Here is an 11,697-nt window from a genome sequence, read left to right as displayed (position 1 = left end):
GAAACCTCAGGTTTTCAACAAAGAAAAGGAAAAAATATCAAAGGGCTCACCTACCACCCTCTTCTAAGCCCAATGAGCAGAGAAAATTTACACACAATTGATTTTAACCAACTCCTTAGGGTAAACCTAAGAACCAAGACATTAAATAAACCTTGTTTAAGTGTACTAGAATTGCTCTAATGTGAAAGGTGAATAATATGTAAATAGGACTATCAGTTAGAATATATGATAATGTCTAGATCAGGCTACAGTTTTACCAGCTGGTAATCCTTCTCTGACATTGATAAGACCAAGCACCTGCAGAAAAAAGCAAATGTAGCCAAGATTCTGCAAGATGATTTCCCATCCTCTAGTCATATGATGCTCAGATATTTCCAGTACTACAGGCAGTATTGCTTTACATGACAGGCCTAGATAGACTTTTCTTCAGAAGTGATATCTGATCATTGCTGAGCCACATAGTCTTCTGGCATCTAAAATCCTTGTGTTAAGGTGTCCCAGCTTTAAACTACAGTTTTTGTGGAATACATCCTGTATTTTGTCTTCAGATTTTGGTTAAATCAACGATGCATTGCTGTCACCATCTGGACTGTGGCTGTAAAGAGGGAAAGTTGCCACAGGTATCCTCAGCATACCAGGGTACATTCCAGACCGCTGCTTGGTGAACCTGCTACATTTGTTGGCCACATGGCATAGATATTGTGTATTGTGGAAAGTAGGATCAGAATAATATATCTGGGGTTTTTTTGAGAGTGTGGTGAAACATTTTCGAGACAGGAGCTCCTCACATAGCAGCAGCATGGCTGGGAATGTCAGTGAAAAGGCACGCATAAAGAACTTGCAGAACCTTTTCTCTACCCCCTAGGACTGCTGTGACAGTCTTGAGACCCAAGGTCTCACTGCAGAACTGTTGACCTGACACAGTGCAGCAAGGACTGGAAAGAAATAGGAAGAAGACCAAAGCACCTGCCCAAGGGGTAAGGCTAATTTTCATTCAGAAATTACATCAAAACAGTGTAGATATGCTCTTCTGTGCTCCTCAACACTGCAGGGTTCAGACTTTCAGATCCTGTGTTAATGACTCCAGGAAATCATGTAGTCACCCAGAGTGAGAAAAATGGGAAAGACAGGTCTGTCAAACAAGGGTGTTCCCCACTCTGTTCCCTTCTCTTTCCCAGGACTCAACTTTCTCTTGAAAGTAAGATGGTTTTTACCATTATACCTTTATACAGAGATCCCAGGTTTTGACATACTTGGTTGGATCTGAAGTGACTGCAAAATTCTTTTCTTCTCTTAAGAACATTTGAAGAGCCAGACAAGAAAGAGGGTAATGAATTAATGTTTATGAGCTCTAAGAAACCTGCTTCCACTTTCTGAACCATCCATGGTCTGTGTAGGTGAGTCATTTAATTTACCCCACTATCTCTGCTTTGCATTACTCAAATACACTCTATTGAGAATAAAACCCCTTAATGGTTGTTGGACATGCAAGCTTCAGGAAGGTGTGAGCCCACAAGAACCTAGGTAACAAAATGGAGGGAAAACCTGAAAATAATATGCCAATCCAAACCTATCTTAACTGGCAGTATCTTAGGGGAAAAAAAGTCTTTTAAGCTCTGTCAGAAATTATTTTTTCAGCCTGCCTGGGTCCATAGCCAAAACAATCCTTTCAGAAATGTTACTTCTGAAGTCAAGTGCTCAAAGCAGCCTAGCATCTTCCTTCAGCACCAAACCTTGTGCTCCCTCCTGCACAAGGAGCTGTCACATGCAAATAGCCACCCTGGCCGTGCAGTAGGAATTTGTCCGAAAGTAACCTTTCTCCATTGTTTAATTCCCATCTCATGTTAGTCTCATGGAGGGCTACTTTACAGTGGCTGTCAGGCAGCATCCGTAACAAGTGAAAAGCTAAGCAGAGAATGGAGTTTAGACGAGTCAGTATGCAAATATACATAAATATGCATATGTATATTCGTATGGATTATATGTATATGTCATGATTTTAGAGGGAGTAGTACTGCAGGCTGCTGATCTCAGAGACTTCGAGCCTTGTTTTCCCCTGGAAGCAAAGGAAGATTTCATTTCCATGTGAGAAGAGATTGTCATGGGCACTTTGACAGGTATTTGTAGATCTTGCTCTTTACTCCTCTCTGGTTTTCCCCGTGTGCCTTGTTCTGGGAGAGCTTCTCCAGAAAAGAAACAGTGAACTGGAAAATGTAAGTGAGTTGGATTGAGATCACAAAGGAGAGAGAGGTCACTCTTCTCCAGGAAGGCACTGGAAAGAGCTAAGCATTTATTTGTACGCTAGGTGCAGGGGACAAGATATATTTGGGAAGGTGGGTGACATGACAAGGATACAGTGAGTAACTCCTCACTGCCCACTCATTTCATTTGCATACCATTTTTTCCTAGCCCTCTACGGCTTTCAAGTTGCTGTATCTTCCAAAGCCATAGGTTGCCAAGTCTGTCTGCTGGTGTTAGCTGCTCCATGCCTTCCCACCCCAGAAGGGGAAGGGCATATCTGCAGAGTCTGTGGTTTTACCGGTGCTGGCGCTGCCTGGTGCTGGCAGTGGTACACTGCCACTATTAAAAAGAGCAACTACCACTTTAGCTATTTTTACAGCTCTCAGACAGCTCTAGATGTGTTCTTTGGGAATTTCCCCCCCTTCTAGCTCTCAGCAACTTATCTCCTCACCATGGGGCCTCTGAAAGAGACAAACAAGTTTCCCAGGAACTGATAATGTGTAAGGGTCATTTTCAACATATGTCAGAAAGAGACATGAAGCCTACCCACAGCTCTCTGGAAATAGCCCAGGCTCAGAGCTCCTTTACTTCCTGTGGGAAATGTACAAAGGAGGTCTTCTAGGGAGCAGTAGTCAAGGATTGATCTCTCCAGGAGAATCAAAGGCTTCTAGACCTGTCCACCTGACTCTGTCATTTCCCAAGAGAGCAGAAATTGCTCAAAATACCTGAAGCAACCAGCTAGCAGCTCTGTACAACATGAAGAGCTTGTGCAGAGCTGCTGGAAGTTTTCTTCGGCTGTAGCCGTCAGGAAATTTAAAAACCTGTGTATCTGGATGTATGTGTGTGTGTACATTACCATACATGCACTGTATAATAACTGAGCAGAGATGTGATGACAAGTCCAGCAAAGGAGACTGGCAATCCATTCTTCTCATATCAGCAGCACTTCTAACATCCACAGGGATGTTACAATGCCAGACTGCTGGCCTACCTGCAAGGCTTCCCATGCATATCCTTGGGAATATTCTTGGTAATGCTGTAAAAGGACATTTTCACCCCCAGTTTTATTCTGAGGCATTTTTCAAAGACAAAACCCCTCTGATCCTAGAAACACTGCCTGTCAATTGAAATTTGTGAAAAAAAAAAAAGAAGAGAAAAAGGATCAGATTCCAGAGTTTACTGTTTCATTGTTCATGCTTTTAAAGAAAATGGGGTTTTCCTCATGGTTCTTGAGGGAGAAGAGGAAGGTCTGGGGTTAGTAGTAGTCCAATCCAGTATGTCTGGTAAGAATTGGATTGGATTTGGTAAGAAGTAGAGGAACTCTGACCTAGCTGGGCTGTGACTGAATAAGAAGGGCACTGTCTCTGCTTCACAAGGTTGGGAGGGTGAGTATTCATGATATCCCTGTACTGCCCAGCAGTGACTAGCTTATCTTCAGTACTCAGTCTTCAGGGTAGTGACTTACTAGGAAAGCTCTCTTACTGACTCCCCCCCTTCCTCTCTCTTTCCCTCACTGTTTTTCAACAAATGTGAAAGGTGCTGATAAATACTGCAAGTAAATGATACAGTGTTTACTTGTTTACGCTCCCCTACATTTGTGAATTTGTCTCAACATTGTTAAAGAGCAAGGATCGTTCTTTCATTGCTTTTTCACACAACCATATCTGAAGTCCATATACTGATCAGGGTCATCTTCTCCTCTCTGTTAAGTCTTGTTGCTTCCAGTTGCTCAGAGTTTTAAACTGGATTTTCATTTCTTTATAGAAGATTTATTCTGAGGTTTGTACTCTGTGGTTAATTCAGCAGAGGTAAGAGGAACATAGCTATGTTTCCAGTCAGCTTGCATATACTAAAGAGCTGTATGCCTGTCTGCTCTGCTTTACTACACTTCACACCTCTGTACCCGGTGATAGTAGGATTAACAGGTTTTCTTCTACAGGAGAAGATGGCATGGAATTGAAGTTACAAAAATCAATGAAAATGCTTTGGTAAAGAGAACAGAAATATTGTTCACATAACTTTCCTTGCCATGTGCTTTACTCTGTGTCAATCTTTAAAAGAAGTATGTGGTTACTCTTGGTCCTGGGTCAAGCTATTCCTTTCTAAGTTTTGCATCCACTAAATGTTTTCTGACATAGCTACTGTCACATTGCAGTCATCTTTCCTTGAGGCAGAGAGCTGTACAATGTTTTCCCCAAAGCAGCACCTGAAATCCCTGTGTTGAGTGCTATATCAGTGATTTAGGTGTTCCCACATGTCAAGACGTTTCACTTGCTCATGAGTGACTGAAGATGTGAAGGTTGGATACAGCCACTGACATGGGGGAATTCAGGATCCTGTATGGAAGAAGCAAAGCAGCAAGCAGGACTAGAACCATAGATTTCTGGAGAGCTAGCTTTCGCCTCTTCAAGGACCTATTTGGAGGGATCAGATCAGCTACAGATATAGAAGAGAACAGGATCCAAGAGAGCTAGTCAATGTTCAAGCATCATTTCTTCCAAGTTTAAGACTGATGAATCCCCATGAGCAAGAAATCAAGCAAAGGAGGCATGAGACCTGCATGGGTGAGCAGGGAGCTCCCAGCAAATCTCAAATGGAAAAAAATTATAGGATGCAGAGAAAAGGACAAGCCATGTGGAAGTATGGTAGGTACATCTTCAGAGTACACAGGGATGTGTCAAGGAAGGCCGAGGCCCACTTGGAATTGAGTCTGGCAAGAGACATCAAGGACAACAAGAAGGGTTTCTGCAAGTATATCAACAGCAAAAGGAGGAAGAGAGAAAATGTGGGGCTGCTGCTGAATCAGATGAGTGTCCTGGTGTTGTAAGACACAGAGAAGGTAGAATTATTGAATGCCTTCTTTGCTTCAGTCTTTACTGCTGAGAACAGCCCTCAGGAATCCCACACATCAGAGGTAACAGAAAAAGGCTGGAGAATGGAAGACTTGTTTGTAGAGAGTTGGGTTAGAGATCAGCTACGCGGATTAAACACCCATAAATCTACAGGCCTGATGGGATGCACCCATGTGTGCTGAGGGAGCTGTCAGATGTTGCTAAGCCAGTCTCCATTATTTTTAAAAAATCATGGAGTGGGAGAGGTGCCTAATAACTGAAGGAAAGCCAATGATACTCCCATCTTCAAAGGGGAAAGAAGGAGGACTGGGAGGCTACAACCCAGTCAGCCTCACCTCCATCCCTGGAAAGGGGATGGAACAGATCATTCTGGAGGTTGTCACCAAGCATGTAAAAGAAATTAAGTTCATCCTTACTCAGCTTGTTTATCAACAACTCAGATGAAGGGATAGTATGAGCCCTAAGCCAGCTGGCAGGTGACATGAAACTGGGGGAGTGGCTGACACACCTGAAGGCTTTGCTGCCACTCAGAGGGACCTTGATAGGCTGGAGAGCTGAGCAGACAGAAACCTGATGGGGTTCAACAAGGGCAAGTTTAGAGTCTGCACCTGGGGAGGAGCAGCCCCAGGCACCTGCACAGGCTGGGGCTGAGCTGCTGGAAAGCAGCTCTGTGGAGAAGAACCTGGGGGTCCCGGTGGACAACAAGCTGTCCATGGGCCAGCAGTGCCCTTGCAGCCAGCAGGGCCAGTGGGACCCTGGGAGCATGGAGAAAAGTGTGGCCAGCAGGTGAGGGGAGGTGATTGTTCCCCTCTACTCTGGTGAGGCACATCTGGAGTGCTGTGTCCAGTTTGGGGCTCCTCAGTACGAGAAAGACAAGGAGTACAGGGGAGGGTCCAGTGGAGGCCACAGTGGTTGTTTGGGGTCTGGAGCACCTCTCTTATGAGGAGAGACTGAAGGAGCTGGGCCTGTTTAGTCTGGAGAAGACAGAGCAGGGATCTCAGCAATACATGTAAATATCTCCAGGGTAGGTGCCCAGAGGATGAGGCCAGACTCTTTTCACTGGTGCCTTGGCAGGGGTCTTGGACTAAATAATCGCCAGAGGTCCTTTCCAACCCTAACCCTTGATACTGTGACATACATTAGCCATGATATTGGGAGTAAAGGATCTTAGCTGTCTCTGCTTTCATGTGATAGTCCCTCACTGCTTGCTTGTATTGATTCTTTCAAAGTTAAAATGTGTAGAAAGTGTAGAAAGTGCATCATATAAAAAACTGAAGTTGTATTTGGCTCAAATGCATCACTCTCCAAGTTTGACCTATAGGGAGCTCACAATTAATCCTCCTGCAGTCACACAGGTTTTAATATAGTTTTGGGGATTTATTAATAAAATCCATGTTCCAAATCTTCAAGCATTTATTCCACAAACAGTTGAATTTATTTCCATTCACCATTAGTTTATGTAATGTAAAAAAGTCTAGCCTGGTAAAATGGTAGAAAACCTGAGCTCAATATAATGTTTATTCTATGAATAGTCTTTCCTGCAGTCCAGTATGGAGTATGCTATTTAATTGAATGAGGCAAGTGTTTCTCTTCAAGGATTTAATGTTTTTTGTCTCATCTCTAGAAACATTAAATACTGAATTCAAATACATCTATGTAAAATATACATTTTGGGGTTTTTTCTGACTAACACTAGCCAAGCATGAAAAATTGAATCCTCCCAGCAACACACACACAAAACATTGCAGAGAGAATCATGTTCCTGCTTAACAGTACTGTGTGTACATAAGCAGTGAAAACTATAAAAACAGAATATGGAATAAAGATTATTATTTCGACAAGATACAGATCTGAAGTCCTCAAGATATTATCATGGCACAGAGGAAAGTCCAAACAGGGGATTTGTGCAATTTTTTTAAATGGACATACACTGCAATTGAGAAGACAGTTGCACAGCTAGACCCATTTATTCTGATCAACTAATGGAGGGCTTTCAAATACCTGTTTTGTATTTTTTTGTCCATACTACCATACAGTACCTTTTTATCCCCATATGTGGGGGCTTTTATTCCACATGGTGGGGTTAAGTGGAGCCAAATAAGGCAAAAAACAAAAGTTGTAGGATCGTTAGAGAAGTAGCTGATGCAGGCTGGTCTCCTATCTGGGTGGAGGCAGGGTAGTCAGGCAAAGAGTAACACACAAATTTACCAGGGTTCTATGCAGTCGTGGGACAGGGAGTACAGGGGTGTTGGTAGGAGGAAGGATGCTGGATTCTGCAAACTTTGCCAAAAGAGAAATGAAAGAAGAAATGGAAAACAGGATTCAGCAGCAAGCTAGGATAAGTTTGAAGAGAAGGTCATAGAGACTTAGTCATACCTACACAAAGATGTCCAAGCATCTGGTCTAAGCTTGGTAAGAAAATACAAGTTTTCCTCTCTGGTTATGTAAAAGCTACTTGTCAGAGCTCTTTGCCAACTTAGTTACACTTTGTCTGGAAAAAAATGCTCCCATGTAACTGCATTTTTCCCTACCCCTGAGATGCCCAAGGAAGTCTTGAAGGCAGTGGGACTACTACCTTGACAGCTGAAGGGGTGCCTTCATAGGGATCCTGTCAGAAAGTGACTAAAAACAGAATGATGATCAGGGTCTAGTCAGAGGGTCAGAAGAGGCACCACTGAGCAACTGAAATGTCTCAAGAGGGTTGCTAAAACACTATCAAGAGGCTCCAGATAAAACCAGATAGAAGTCCTGCCTTCTTTTCCTCTTCTGATGCCTCCCATGCAAATTCAAGATTATGCTTTCAAATCCAAGGGAGGAAGAGGGACATGACACCCAATTTTGAACATGACTAAGTGCTTCAGCCTTTCATTAAAAAATACCCAGCCATGAAAAAGCAATTTTTTTTTTAGCTTAACATGAAGTATGCAGATAAAATTACTGTCAGAAGAATGTTACCCAGTATTTCCCTGATTTCTTCCCAGCTCTTCAAATTTGCTGATGTTAAAAGTAAAACAAAGTACTACAGAAAGGCACATGAACACAGCTCTACAAATAAAGAAGAGGAGAAAAAAAAGCAAGCATTTTTTGTATTTTGAACCAGCCATTGTGTAGGCATTTGCTTACTCCATCACTGCTCTGTGCTCAAGACATTAAGAGAAGACTGATACTAGACAGAGTCTTTCTACTGCATTGAGTCTGACCTGAATTTCCTTCCTAAGGCCTGGGAACTAAAATCAGAGAGATTAAGATCTACTTTTTACCCTTGTACTGAAAAACTTCACTAGCAAAGGGCAAAATTTTTCCAAGATAAACAAAAAATTTGGCTTCATTTTATGTCTGGGTTATAAATACATTAGAAAGGGGGAAAATTAGTCATATGAGCATATAAATAATAGCTCAGTTATATTCAAGAATATGTGGGTGGGTGTCCTGGGTGGAATAATTTGCTAAAGCAGAGTTCTTCTTCCTTGCTTTTCCTCTTCCTCTTAATTTATTCCTCTTTCTGAATATGCGCTTCTTCTTTTTAACTTTTATATATATCTTGCTTTTTGTTCTTTAATCTTGGTGATCTTTCTACAGTGGGTCTGTACACATTTTTCTTTAGGATTGCTTTGTTATGGAGTAAATATTTTTAATGGATGCTAACACGGTGTAAAGCTCTTAAGTGTATACCTAGCTTCTGGTGCACACTTCTATTTTCCCTATGTCAAGAAAATGTGCATTTAAAATCAAAGGAATGCTTAGCAGTCCTGTTGTGCAAGTCTTGGTATGGTTGTCTTCACCATATTACAGTACAGTACTGTACAACCTGCTGCAACATCAAAGACCCCTCCTTCCTTCTTGCCTCTTCTTAGACATTTCTGCTCTTGCTTTTTGCTTCTTGTTTTGATTTTGTTTTGATTTCACTCAAAACTGATGCTGACATGTAATAAAATTCTCTAAAATTTAGATTTCTGTCAAGCCTCCTGGCTGATCAAGGCTGTCAAGCTGATCAGCCCCCTGATTCAGATCCAGGAACCAACCACTCTAGCTATGCTGTTTCTTTTTGTGCAGCTTGGCAGCAGTGGAGAATTTAAGAATCAGTGTAACCATGCCTGGCTTCAAAGCAAGACTCAGCAAGGATCTGGAAGGAGTAAACCACCTGAGACATGTGGTTAGTGCACCACACAGAGCAGTGAGCTGGAGCTATGTGAGAGCATCCCTGAGATGGCTCCCATTGCCCATGCCTGCCTGCAAGAAGGGCAAGGGAAGCAGTGGAGTTTGCTTGGGATTGTTTTGGTCTCATACCTTCCCAGATGATAAATGAGGTACATGTGTAGTGCATGCCTTTCTCTGAGGTTGTTTTTTCTGCTAGTTGATTTGTTTTAATTTTTATTGGGTGCTATTTACATTAGTGCAATTATGCAGTTTGTTCTGGTGTCCCAGAAATATGAATGTATTTACTGCCAAGAAATGCTGGCATTATTTGTGAGAAGTCATCCAGAGCCAATATTTAACCTAGTGCCTGAGCAGATCATGACCTGACATTATATGCACTCAGTTTGGAAACACTGCAGAAGAGTATCAAAGACAAGAAAGTTTGAGCTGTGCTTTCATTTTAAATCTGGGATCTTGTGGCAGGTGCTAGAAAAGCATTCAGAATTGCACAATGTCAACGAAAAGATTTTTCCTAGTCTCAGGGGAGTTTTGATTGTGTCTCTCACTGAAGGCATGGTTGGCCCTTTCACCAGAAGCACGGGACTGGCAGCCCCTTCATTACGAACTGTTACCCATGGGAGAGATTTCTAATCCAAAAGATTAGAAGTGACTCCAAAGGTAGTTTTGTACAGCAGTAATTTTTCAGGCTATGGGAGCAAACCTCAAAAGCTCCTGAATGAAGCCTGCCAGAGATAAAAAACGAGGGCTGGCCAAAGCCTGAGGACCTGAGGCAAGCAAAACTTCAGAAGTTTGTTGTGGTTTTTTTTCCCAATGTTTCTTTTGAAAAAGTGTGAATATTCTTAGCATCTTTTTGACCTGTTCTAACACAGGAATCTGTTCCTACTGTTCCTAATTTCTGTATTTGGAGTGTCTTTCTTTCACTATTTAAAGTTTATTCCAGGTTTACAGCTAATTGTGGGTAAAAAAGCCTTTGGTAGGTGGAACAGTATGAGACATGCCCTCGCTTCCTGGCTCTTTTGAGGACAGTAGTAACCCATGGCCAGGCAGGCTGTCTTACTTCTCGGTGAATGGTTCTACATGGTGGGGTGATGCACAGCAGCAGATACTCTCCAGTGTCATTGGCAAGAAGTGGGACTGGTGATATTGGGTCACTTCCTACAGGAAGGGCATACAATGAAGAACATGGTGTTTATCTGACATGAATGGTTGGGAGATTATATCATTGAAAATGCACTGCACCCCCACACTAACACCTGCTACATCCTAAGTGGTCGCCATTTAGCATCTGCATTTCTGATGTGAATGCATTGTTCTGTCTGAGTTAACTTGAACTGTTTCAGGGAAGCATTCTGAGTGTTGCTGAGCAGAGATAGCACCACACACGGATATAAAAGCATTGTTAAGACAAGCTTTATATGGGATGTTCTGCCAAATGGTTCCCTTCCCTTCCTCTTCTCATTTCCTTGTTCTTCTTCAGCCACTGGAGAATGCTAATCCCTTTATTCACTTATACGTAAACTGGTGACTTTCCAGACCTGCCACAAAAGACATTTGACTAGATGACTTTTCTGGAAAGATGCAGCAGGAGGAGATGGAAATGTCTTTCCTGAGGATTACTGCTATGTTTGTATTGACAGTCAGAATATGGAGAACCTTGCACTGACAGCTGTAAATAAAAAGGATAATACAACAGCTAGTTTCATTCTTCCCTCTTACATAAACTCTTTTTTCAATATCTGGTTTTTGACCTTTAGAAACAACACATGCACAATGTCTTGTTCATCCCAAGCAGCAAGCTTTGACATTTTGTTCTTAATACACAAAAGAGCAGGCACACAACTATATCTGAATGGAGAAAGTATGGAGACATCTATGGAGATCAAAGCCATTGCTGGTTCCAAAAATTTCTCAGAATTAAATATGAAAATTAAAATCTAGGCATTAGAAACCTGAGTCAGGATTTCCTAATCCTACAGGTACACTGGCTAAAATCCCTTTTCTTCCCTCTTTCCTTACAGCCAAGAAAATCTCCTTCTGTCTGTCCACCCACTGATTGACTGCTGGACAGTCTGTTTGTGCAGCCCATTCCAGAGACAGTGGAAGGGTAAACAGGGATCATCACCTTTTCTGATGTGGCTGGGCATTGCAGAGCAACATGCAAGAGGATAGGAGCCCAGGATTAGCTCTAAACGCTCACAGGAGACACCTGAATTCTTGTCCCTCCATCAAAAACTATTTCTCTGCTACACCTAAGAACACATTCAGTGTATTGAGGCTGCTGTGATGCTGAAAGAATAGTTATACCATGCTGGTTTTAGAAGATGTGGTCCTAGGCCATGTCTTGTACAAATGTGAGTCCTTCTAGTCCCCTAACCCAGACACTGACACAGGGGATAAGCAATGTCCTTAGAGCTCCCCCTTTCCAAGCATTCCAGTCTGCAGATTG

General features: G+C 42.3%; 1 long non-coding RNA gene across 1 annotated transcript; it reads left to right on the top strand.

Annotated features, from left to right (window-relative positions):
* Positions 1–3,848: 3,848 nt before the first annotated feature.
* Positions 3,849–10,943, top strand: LOC117245595. Its single transcript, XR_004500426.1, has 2 exons — positions 3,849–4,049; positions 9,147–10,943. It is a non-coding gene; the product is annotated as an uncharacterized LOC117245595 (long non-coding RNA).
* Positions 10,944–11,697: the final 754 nt, after the last annotated feature.

The sequence above is a fragment of the Parus major genome, chromosome Z, assembly GCF_001522545.3.
Source record: "Parus major isolate Abel chromosome Z, Parus_major1.1, whole genome shotgun sequence".
NCBI classification, from domain to species: domain Eukaryota; kingdom Metazoa; phylum Chordata; class Aves; order Passeriformes; family Paridae; genus Parus; species Parus major.
The sequence above is the reverse complement of the archived record's forward strand: the minus strand, read 5'-3'. Positions and strand labels throughout refer to the sequence as shown.